Source organism: Camellia sinensis, chromosome 9 (assembly GCF_055761805.1).
Source record: "Camellia sinensis isolate YWXY chromosome 9, ASM5576180v1, whole genome shotgun sequence".
NCBI classification, from domain to species: Eukaryota; Viridiplantae; Streptophyta; class Magnoliopsida; order Ericales; family Theaceae; genus Camellia; species Camellia sinensis.
In genome coordinates this window covers 158,194,470-158,206,856 of record NC_138969.1, presented here as the reverse complement: position 1 = coordinate 158,206,856, position 12,387 = coordinate 158,194,470, and positions in this window count along the sequence as shown.

Sequence of the window (12,387 nt, the reverse complement as noted above, 5' to 3'; positions counted from 1 at the left end):
ACTTTTTGTAATAGATATTAATTTTTAATGTTTAACATTAGTTCGAAAAATTATTATTATGTTATTGTTATTGATTTGGGAAGAAAAAATTTGAAATTATAATTAATGAATGCTCCCTATATTAAATTCCTTACTCCAATACCGAATATCCGCTCGTTCTTTCATTGTGCTTTGTCTGACCGAGAAATGCAATGCGGTGCCGTGCCAAACCCTCATAAAGTTTGTGGTGGTGTTTTAGTCAAAAGTTAATTTTTTAATTTTTTAGTTTATTTTATCTTTTTGTAGGTAGAAAATATGAGAGGTCTTATGACTTAAAATGGGTAAAAAGTTAAAAGTTGGCTTTTTATTTTGTTCCCAAAAATAGAAGGGTAAATTATGGCCAAGTTTGGAAAGTTCAAAATAATCCATCTTTTTATCTTTCTTTCATCACATCACCTCTCTACTTTTTTGCACATATTTTCGTAAAAAGACAAAAAATACACTTATTTAGGTCATCCCAAACAACCCCAACAGTCTTATCATTTGAAATTTGTATCATTTTAGTTTTTGACTTTTTAATTATAATATATTTGATCTTAAATTTTGAATGTTATTTTAAATAAGGACAATTGAAGATATTTTCTTTGCAAATAGTTAATTTCAAGGGCAAAATTGTCATATAACTTATTTTGTATTGGTTAATTTGTATATTGTTTGAAATGTAATAGTTTTTTTTTTAATGAATAATGTTGAAACTTTTTTAGTTATACAGTTTTGTTTGGTTTGGTTTTTAAAATCTATTTTCAGAAATTTTTCTAAGAAACTAAAAATTAAATTGGTGAAAAAAATTAAAAGCACGACATTTTTATATAATTTTCTCTTTTGGGGTAGAAATAATTTACATATATATATATATATATATATATATATATATTTTATTTTTATTAAATTAGTTTTTATTTTTTTAAAAGTCAAACATGGCAACAATTTTAATATCATTATTAAATCAATCCATTAAATCAAAAAATTCAAAACTAAAAAATTTCATATATTAAACATATTAATTACACATTAAAAACGTAATAACCATTCATTACTTAATAATCATCAAAAAATATCTATTAACAACAAATACAACAATTGATTACATGATAATCATTCAAAAATACCAACAAAAACAACCACTCATCATGATCATCATCCACATACATACTAAAAATTAATTTGGTAAAAAAATAAATATGTAAAAGTTTTATCATTTTTATATAATTTTTATCTTTGGTGGTAGAAATATTTTTTTAAAATTCAAAAATAATTTATTGACATTTATTTTTATCCAATTAGTTTATATTTTATTAAATTAACGACTTTGTCCTTAAAATGGAGTAACAATATCTTCAATTGTCATTATTTAGAACTAAATTCAAAATTTAAGATCAAATGTATCACAATTAAAAGGTCAGAAACCAAAATGACACAAACTCTAAACTATAAGGACTGTTAGTATAATTTGCCCTTTATAAGTTCCCAGGTTGCTTTCGGAAACTTCTTTGAGTCATGGTCTCTTTAACTCCTTGTATCAGTGAAACAAATGGAGTGTTAGCCCATTATTTTATTTGGATCACAATCATATTATTTGAATCACATCATCTCTCTATCATATCACTTCAAAACTAATGCATATTCCACGTTTTTCTTAAAAGTAAAAAATATACTTATTTAAATCATCCTAAATACTCCAAAATATATTTTATTTGAACTCCTTGCTCTATTAATACAACCACTCCTCGTGTAGAAAGAGATTAAAGGTTTCTGATTCTGTATGCCATGATCTAGTTTCTCACATATCTGCTGGGGATTTACAATGGAAAAGAGGTTCATGGTGGTGAATGAGATAGCAGCGGCGGCGATAGCATGAGAAGGTGGATGCGACATTGGTGGGACGAAAAGGTGGCGGTGGATGTAGCGGTGATGAGGGGGAAGAACTAGTAGTGGTTGTGACGACTAAAGGAGTAGGTGGTGGCAGCAACTGAAATGAGTGGTCAAAGCTAGGTGGTGTCTGTCAGAGTTGGGGTGTGTTGGCTAGAATTGTAGTTTATTTGTAACCCTTTTTGTCATTTTGTCTATGGGTAAAATTGTATTTTTATTTTTATTTTTTGAAAAATGGGGTGCCCAACCAATATTTTGGGGGGCATTTAGAGTCACCCCTTAGTAAAAGCAAGGCCTTTGTTAATCTATTACAGCAGTACTACATTTCTCTCATCAAAATCTCCTAAATTAGGTGGTAAGACAAAATGTGTATAAGGAGAGTTTTGAGAAAATAAGAGCGTGGGTAAACTTTTTTCAATTTTTCTTATTACGTCATTCAAGGGGGTTTAGAAAGAATAAATTATGTAAATGAATCATTTTTTTAATCTATTAATGCACACAATTTATAATTAAACCAACCAAAGGAGAAATTATACTGTGCTTCAGAAATTCTAATTAGGTTATGTGCCCACAAGCTAAGACCATCTCCAACGGTGAACCAAACCCAGCATCAGATTTAAATTTTGATGAAAAACCCACTTTTTCACGCTCCAACGGTTTCACCAAATCGATATCAAATCCAGAATTCAGCAAAAATGGTACCAAACTGAGTGCAGGCGAAGCATTTCAGCAAATCACTGTTCCTAACCGTTGGGATGAGACGAACAGGTCGACCATCCGGTTGACCAACCGGTTAACCAACCGGTCGCCCCGGAGAAAGTTCAGACCGTTCACAAAAAGGTTCAAACCAGTCCAAAAAAAAAAAAAAAAAAAATTTTGCCTAGGTGGTCGACCACCCGGTCGACCGGCCGGTTGACCACCCGGTCGACCACCAAAAGTTCAAAAAGTTCCAAAAAAAAGGTTCAAACGGGTAAAAAAAAAAAAATTTTTTTTGCCATTACCGGTTGACCGGCCGGTCGACCGGCCGGTCAACCAACCGGTTGCCCAGCGCAAATTTGATGAAACGGATTTGATGTTGAATCGTTGGAGCGCGAAGTATCAAATTAAGGAAATGACCCATTTTTTACACAAATTTGATGAAATATTTGGTACACCGTTGGAGATGCTCTAATAGTAGCTGTTTTATGTAGGGCTGCAAATGAACCGCGCTGTTCGTGAACAAGTTCGGCTCGGCTCGTTAAGGGCTGGGCTCGGCTCGGCTCGGCTCGGCTCGTTTAGTAAACGAGCCGAGCTCGAGCTCGAATATTAGGCTCGTTTAGTAAATGAGCCGAGCTCGAGCTCGCAAGTGTTCGGCTCGTTTATCTTTATTTAAATTATATAATAAATATATTATTTATATATTAAATAATATATAAATACATTATTTATATATTAAAAATATATAAATATATATAAAAATAATAATATAAATACGTTTTTTATATATTAAATAATATAAATAATATTAAAAAAAAATTATCGAGCCGAGCCGAGTCGAGCTCGAGTTTTATTAAAATTAATGAGCCGAGCTCGAGCTCAATAAACAAGCTCGATAAGTAAACAAGCCGAGCTCGAGCTCAGCAAAGCTCGGCTCGACTCGGTTCGTTTGCAGCCCTAGTTTTATGTAATGCATAGGAGAAAAAATAAGGAATGGTGAGTATATAACTAATAGAATTGTAAGGATATACCACGTAAGATATAAGATAGATTTATGTGATAATTTTTCAAAACAAAGACACAAACTAAAAATCATGATGAGCTGAACTAATCCTCCTTGGGTACCTAAGTTGGGCCTTGGGTTTTATATTAGTGGAAATATCAATTCAGTGGGAATTTTAAAAAATTATTACATATTATTAAAAAAAAATTATAAACATTAAAACATTGAGTCATAAATTTCTCTATGGATGTGTAAATATTTTTTTAAAGGATCACAGATGTGTAATTTCTCCTTTATATTATGGTAGTGGAAACTATATTATTAGGTTGGTGAGAGACAAAGTATTCTTATGATTTTAATTATAATATTTTATTAACCGGTGACACTATATGAGATGGTGTCTACACTCAATAATTGCCCCTAACTAAAGCCTCTAAAATAAATGGTGCAAGTGTGGTGAGTAAGTGTGGTGTAAGTGGTTTGAATTGGTTCGATTCGGTTGTGATAAATAAATAAAAAATAAAAAAAAGTAATAATAATTAGAATTGAACCGAGCCTTTTGATTTTATTGATAAAATGATTGAAACATACTGCATATTATACGGTTTAGTTTTATTGATTTTTTTAATTTAGTGTAGAAGAATGATTCACATATGGTTTTAAGAGATTTTATTGAAATTTGTATAATCTCACATAAAAGATAAAACTAAAAAAAAATTAAGAGAAATGATGAAGTCGAGTGCTCTATTAATGTCTCAATCCCTAACATTTATTATAATCATTGGTTACTTGACTTGTAAGGCTCAAAAAATCAAAATACAAAATTATTTAAATATAATATTTGAAATTTTCAAAGTTAAAATAAATCATACTATCATAAAAAAAAAGCAATCAAAAACTGGAATTTCAGCAAGTCTCAAACCATGAATTCAATTCCACAAGCTTTTCTTGTAGCCCTAATTGTGGCCATTGCCAAATTTGCAGCAACAAAAGAGGTAATGATATTATTGAGAAAAATTGTGGCCAAACATATTATTTATTATTATTTTTTTTCTTTGTGTGTGTGTGTGTGTGTGTGGTGAATAATACCCTTGCTTTTTGGGTGCCCAATAGCTGTTGTTTGGTGTTCTTTATAGGTTACTTGTAGTTTTTCTTGTTTTAAATAAAACATTAAATTATTAAAAGAGTCTCTGTTGTAGGCTATAACAAGATGTTGCACCAAATACTCAATCAAAATTTTTTAAAATAATAAAATAAGATATTGGTATCTAAATAAATTGTAATGTTTTGTTTAACTTCTACTTATAATTCATGAAATAATCATAAGTTTAAAAAAACAGGTTATTTATTTAAAAATTAGAAAAAAAAATACTTTCAGTTTCTAATTTTTAATTATCAACTTTTAATTTATTTTTTTTTTACCAAATAACTCATTGGCATTGTTAAATTGGGTATTTTTTTTATTAAAAAAAAAATTATTTATGACATACAAACAACTTTTAGAGGAGACAAAGAGCATTTTTTTTTTTTTTAATGTCATTATCCTAAGTTTGGATAGTACAGACATTATATATGTAGTATTTAGAAAAGATTGAGGATTTTTAGACAGGATAATGTTTGTGAGTTGGACAGCACCAATCTCTCTCCATGTGAACTTAACCTAACAACCATACTCTAATTCTTATAAGTTTCTGTGACAACTACCCATGATATTTTTCCTTCTCTTTTTTCTACCAAACAATCATCTTTTAGTACCAAACAATCATGCTTCTTTTATGCTGTGTTTGGTTGGAAGATTTGGGGAGGGATTTGAAAAGAAAAAGAGAAAATGTGTGTGAAACTAGGTGAAATATAGGCATGTTTTATTCACATTTCACCTACCTTTTCCATTTCCCTTCCAAATCTCTTCCCAAATCCCCCAACCAAACACAACATTAGGAGTTATATTTAAAAAAGTAGTTTACTTATTAAAATTACATTAATCCTATTAACTCATAAATTTATCTGGAATTTGTTTGTGTGGTGGACAAATGTATTTGAAGTATAAATTATTATTTTTGGATAAAATTTTAAAAATTCTAAGTGTGCAATTTCTCTGTTAGAAATAACTCTAGAAAAAACTTCTTTGGTACTTTCATGATTTTTGTAGCTTTTCCAGTGTTTTTTTAGCATGCCTATAATAACTTTTAATTTTTTTTTAAAAAAAAAAGGCTTATCGAAAGTTAATTTTTATAACAAAATAAGTCTTTTTTAACAAATTTGGTTTTTAAGTAATATTCAAATGAATACTCATTGTATTCTCGAAATATCCTATTTGACTTAAAACGCCCCCTCTTCTATTAATTTTTATTTTTGGGTGAAATACTAATAAATTTCAAAATATTATCTTATAAATTGTTTTGTCCTTTTTTTTTTATGAACATAAAGTTTCATTAAAGTAAAAATTACACAAAAAGATAGTCATCTTAATGTTTGGGTTTAATTTTTGAGAGATCAAATGGATTTCTCAAAATATGAAATTACACATTTAGACAACCACACTATAGAGGTTTTGGATTTTTTCTCCTTCTAGAACAAATCTAACATTGCGAAAAAAAGAACGTAACACTCCAATATAATACTCCAATAACGTAACACTCACAATTTAAAATTATACATTTACCTAAAGCTTATTAATAAATTTTTGTACTCTTTTTAGAATGGTTTGAAAACTCCCGCATCTTTTTTTTTTTGAGTGTTACATTGAAATATTACGTTTGGAAAAAGAATACTAAGGAACTTTTTGTGTATTACATTAGAGTGTTACAGTAAGGAGTTTTTTTTGGAGTGTTACATTAGAGTACGACGTTTGAAAAAAGTATAATAAAGAGTTTTTTTGGAGTGTTATATTACAGTGTTACGTTTGAGTGTTACATTGGAGTGTTACAGATTGAAATTATACATTGTTCAAAGTTTACTAAGGAGTTTTTGAACTCATTTTGGAATATTTGAAAAATCTCATATTTCAAGTCATTCCAAATAAATAAATAAATCTCATATAAAAATTCATTCTAAATTTGTTTTTTATAGGCTGTGTATCTTATCTTTTTTTAAAAAAAAAAAAACATAATAAAAATAAGAGTATAACTGTAAATCTAATTTTTAAATAATATATTAAATCTTACTTTTCAAAATCAATAAGACTAATTGGTCTATAAAAAAAATTCTTAGGATTAATCAGATCACCATTCCTCAATATGTGATTTATAGATAAATTTTCCTTTATTTTTGGTCAATTAGTAAGAGAATGTTTATAAATGTCAAGATAATTACGTTAAACTAGACAATTATTCATATAAGAAACTGGACAAGTCGTAAGACCAACAATCACTACAAAAAAAAAGATCCCATAAAAGGAAAGAAGTAAACAACTAAATCAAGACCCTCTGAGAGTATCTTGATCAAGCTATTTATTCTTATTTTTTAGTTGAAAATCCATACTAACTATTAAGTTAATTATTTTAGTTTTGATGAATTTTACTCAACAAATGTTAAAAAAATATTACTTTTGATATTTTTGGAATTAGTTGTATAGAGTTTATAAAAAAAAAAATAGAAAATAATGTTTAAATGTAATGACAAAGGGATAGAGAGTTTGTTGGACAGTTTATTTAAAATGTCTATAGCAAAAATAGAAAAAGTAACTTTAAACTAACATAGAACAAAAATTTAACTAGTTTGATGGAGATGCTCTAATAGGAAAATGATTGACCCATTGATCCCTCTATTGAGAATGTACATAGTAACTAATTTAGCTCACCAACAATGTCATAAACATAGAAATCAAATATGTAATCAAAAATGAAAACATATATGAATAAGAGAATCGGATTTCCTTCTGAACTGAGAAGTTGTGATGCAATTTAAGTTTAGAACTCTCATGTGCTGCAAATAACTTGTCATGACCAATGGTACTATCGAATTAAGACACGTCTTCATGTTCAATAGCCTTCTCATATTCATAGATCTTTGGGCTTCAAGTACACAGGAAGATTGACTTGGCCAGTGAAAGATTTCTGCTCATTGATCATGTTAATATATATATGGTATATATTCCTATATATATTAGGTATTGATTTTCTAGATATATTAGGTATTGTCATAGTTAAGTTTCTTATAGGATACTCTTTCTCATAGTTAGATTTTTAGTAGGATACTCGTTCTCAGCCTACATATACAGGCCTTCTATTGTATAGAATTAATTCATATAATACAGATACACATTTTTCATATTAATTTCTTTCAACTATTCTAATATAGTATTAGAGTTAGGTTAAATACCTAGTAATTTCGCTTCACCGGTGGGCGACAGTCTCGCCTTGGCCGCCTGCCAGATCTCAACCTATTCCGCTGTCATGTTTTCTTATTAGTATCACTCTGTGGTGATCTCTTCCTTTGTTTGTTAGTTTATTCCTACCCCAAATATCTCTATCATATATATATATATATATATATATATTTTACTCGCAATACATTTTTTTCTCCACTCTATCTTTCCTTCGGCTTCGACCTCAAATTGGTTTTTATCTTCAAACCTATTTGAGTTTGAGTGGGGGTATTATACCTATATCATGGTGAATATGGTTATACATCATGCAAACCACCTAAGTCATCTCCTATGGCGCACAACTTAAGCTGCCCCCTGTGGCGCACCACTCAAGTCGCCCCTTGGTGCACCACCCAAGCCGCCTCCTCTGGCGCACAATCCAAGCTGCACTCTCTGACGCACAACCCAGGCCACCCCTCTCTGGCGCACAATCCAAGCCGCTTCCTCTGGCGCACAATCCAAGCCGTCCTCTCTTGGCACACCACCAAACCCACCTCTTGGTACATCATCCAAGCCGCCTCCTGGTGCACTCAGTCATATGTTACCATCATCTTTCAACACCACGCCATAAATTATGTGTGTGTCACGCTTGCTAGTTCAACATCCAGTCTCTACAACGGTCCGACATGACCTCGTAAACTGTCTCGAAATTGATTCCGACTACCTCCTACAACGGTCCAGCATGACCATAAACTGTCTCTCAACATTAGCTCCAGCATCTGATCTCGGCATTAGTTCTAGCTAGTTTCGATATCTGTTCGGCATGACCTTAAACTGTCCCGACGTTAGTTGCAGCCAGTTCCTACAATGGTCAAACAAGACCATAAACTGTCTCCTAGTATTAGTCTCGGCCTCTGATCTATTTTAAGCGCCTTTGCGCTCCCGTTCAGATTTTGCAATCCATTTGCCTTTTATTTTATTTAGTTTTATTTTATATTTTAGTTTCTCTCTCCAAACTCAATGAACTCAAGATGTTTATCCTCATTGAGTTTGAGAGGGGATGTTAATGTATATATGGTATATATTCCTACATATATTAGGTATTGATTCCTAGATATATTAGGTATTACCATAGTTAGATTTTTTAGAGGATATTCTTTTTTATAGTTAGATTTCTAGTAAGATACTCTTTCTCAGTTTATATATATAGGCCTTCTATTGTATAAGATTAATTCATATAATACAGATACACATTTTCCATATTTTTTCAATTATTCTAAAACATCAAATAAAACTGCTCACCCAAAGCCTTAAAAAAAAAAAAAAAAAAAAAAAAAGAAAAAAAAAAAAAAAAAAAAAAGAATAGAGTCAACGTTAGAATCACCTATAACTATACCTACTCGTTTCAGTACTTGAGACAAAAGAAAAATTGACTGTTGTTTATTGACAAGATTTAGGGCACTCAGGTCATAAGTCCATTTCTGAATCTTTTAGATTATTAGGCCCAAATTTTAATATTTTTGAGCTAAAAAGATATAATTTGTTCAAAAGACTATTATATGTTAAAATTAATCTATTTGTCTATATGTTGAAATTCACCAAACTCTGTTAAAATTTGATACATGTCACTCATTCAATAACTTATATATTGAATATTACACATTTTTTTACCTCACCACCACCACCTGTTGCTGGTGGTCACCGGCAGCAATGACTTTTCTGATGCCTGCGACCTTTTCTAGCATATCTTATCCCCGAACAATATTTTATCTTACATCTAATACCTTGTACCTTTTTAAGATGGACTTTTCACCAATTTTTTTTCAAAATTTATTAGTAAAGCCTATTTCTCAAAAATGCTATCTATATCCATGTCTCATTTTATATTTACTAATTTTTATATCAAGGCAATTACAATGCCATAGCCATTTTGGGTGTGTTGGGTAGTTGATACTAATTATTCACATGCTTTTTCATAATGAAATTGGTAATAGAGTGCCACCCTATGAAAAAATGATGAGTAATGTAGAATTATTAAAGTTTTGTACTAAATTGTTTTTATTATCTTTTGACACTTGACATAACCATTAAGATATTGCACTAATGTAATAATTAAATATCATACTATAATAATAAAGTTTGGTTGAAGATTTAACTTTTTCCAATCCAAGATCTAAATTAGAATGCAATGTTTGGGCATGTGACACCTATCATAGGTCCCGTATTGATAATCCGAATCATTTGTTTCGTAAGGCCTTTCATATATATCATTCCTTTTTATAAAAAAAAAAAAAAAAAAAAAATAGATCGATTATAATTTGTTCAATTTATCACATTTGCCTATAAAAAAAAATAGACGATAAATGTAATTTTCAAAGTAAGCCATTTAATTTTTATTTTGAAAATGATGTGTAAATTTAAATTTAAAATTAATGCATTGTGTGTCATATTTAGAATATTTACATATTTTAATTCCGAATAAAATTTTGAGTAACGTTTTTAGATATGTAACACAAGAAAAAGGAGTTATAGCTCACAACTGAATTAAGAGAAGGCAAATGCACTGTTTGGTATAGCTGTTAAAACAAATTATAAATTATAACTTAACAGATTATAAATTATGACTTTAATCAGAAGCTGTTAATCTGTTTGGTATAGCTGTTGGATTATAGATTTAAGTTGCTGAGTAATGCTTGTTAAATAAGCTGTGAAGTAACTTTTTCAATTAACTTTTATTTTTTATTATTCACTAGTTGTCTACATTTCTCATAAAAAATAATAATAATATTTATAGTCCATTTGGGTTTTTTTCTATTTTTAAAAAAATAAAAAATAAAAAAATCTAAGAGTATAACTGTGAATTAACATGTCCACAGCAGAAACTGATAATTAAAAGCAAGGGATGAGCAGGTTCTCAGAATTAGCTTTTTTGGCTTAAAATAATTTGTTAGAATCAGAAACTGTTTGAAATAAGTTTAACCAAACAGTCTAAAATAACTTTTTAAAAGTCAAAAACCATAAATTGGCTTAAAAAAGGCCCACCAAACACCTCCAATGAGATAAGGTGCACATACATTGTGTGTACCTCCAATAGTATCACTCATTATTCATATGACATTAGTTAAAAACACAATTCTATAGTTATTGCAGATTGGATGTCAATATATTCAATTATGGTTACCTTATTTTTCGAAAAATTATTAAAAACAAATAATAATTCCTTTAAATTCAATTTCAATAAGAACTCCTTTCGGATTCAAATGCTCCGAGAAAATGGAAATCTCCATTTCATAATTAATGGATGTGAAAGATCTACATCGATAAATATTTTTTTGTATTTAAAATTGATTAAAAGAAATTTGAAATTTGTCACGATTGGTAGTTAAAAACTGTCAGATTTAGATTTTGACCATGTCTTTCTTCTATGCCTTCCAAATTTTGATTTTCTCACAAAGTCAAATATTTTCAACAAAATATATAAATAAAAAGAAATAAAAATTACAATTATGCAAAAATTGGACAAACCCGATGACCTTCTTTGCCCTGATTTTTTTTTTGAATAATTGTTATTATTCATTTTTTAAATAAAATATTAAATTTTTTGTTACACGGTTTCATACTAATATTGTGAAATGAAACAGTTATTTTCATTCCACCAATGAAATAGTTATGCATTTTTATGAAATGTTTTTTTTTTTTTTTAAAGGATATACAACAATATGAATTAACAAGTGCATTTTAAGACTATCATTAACAAAATCTTTCATTTGACCATTTTTGATGGAAAATTTTGAGCCATATTCTCAATTGTCTTGATAGTTTGTGCAACATTTTCATTGGATAGTTAAAATCTTGATATGTTTTGATGAAGTAAAATGAATTAACATGTTTGGCTTAAATTGAGTAGAGCTTGTGCCAGATTCAATTGAACGCATCAATCAATTTTGGACTAGATTTAGTTCGTTGAATGAAAATTGTCTAAATCTACAATCTAAAAAGATTATAAAACCCTCATTCCACATCCATAGGCGCCCCACACTGTGAGATGAAGCTGTAAATGAATTTAATAATGGAAAATGATACAGGCCTTTTATTTTATTTTATTTTATTTTATTTTATTGATCCTCACAATCTCCACAGACACATGTCAACCAGATATATGAAAAAAAAAAAAAAAAAACAAACAAGCAAAACAAAAAATTGACCAATCACAATGCATCGGGGGCTGGTGAGAGTTTCCAAAAAGAGAGTCCCAACCTTTTTCCTTTAATAATTTATGAAAAGTAAAATATTAGCAGATTAATAAATCAAATCAAATTATCAATAATAGATGTTCAGTATTTTTTTATAAGTTTGAACCTCAAACTTTTCTCAATAAATTAAAAAGTATAACTACTTAAACTAAGGGCTATTTGGCATGAATTATATAAGTGCACTTATTTAGATAAGTGTATTTATTTGGATCATATCACTT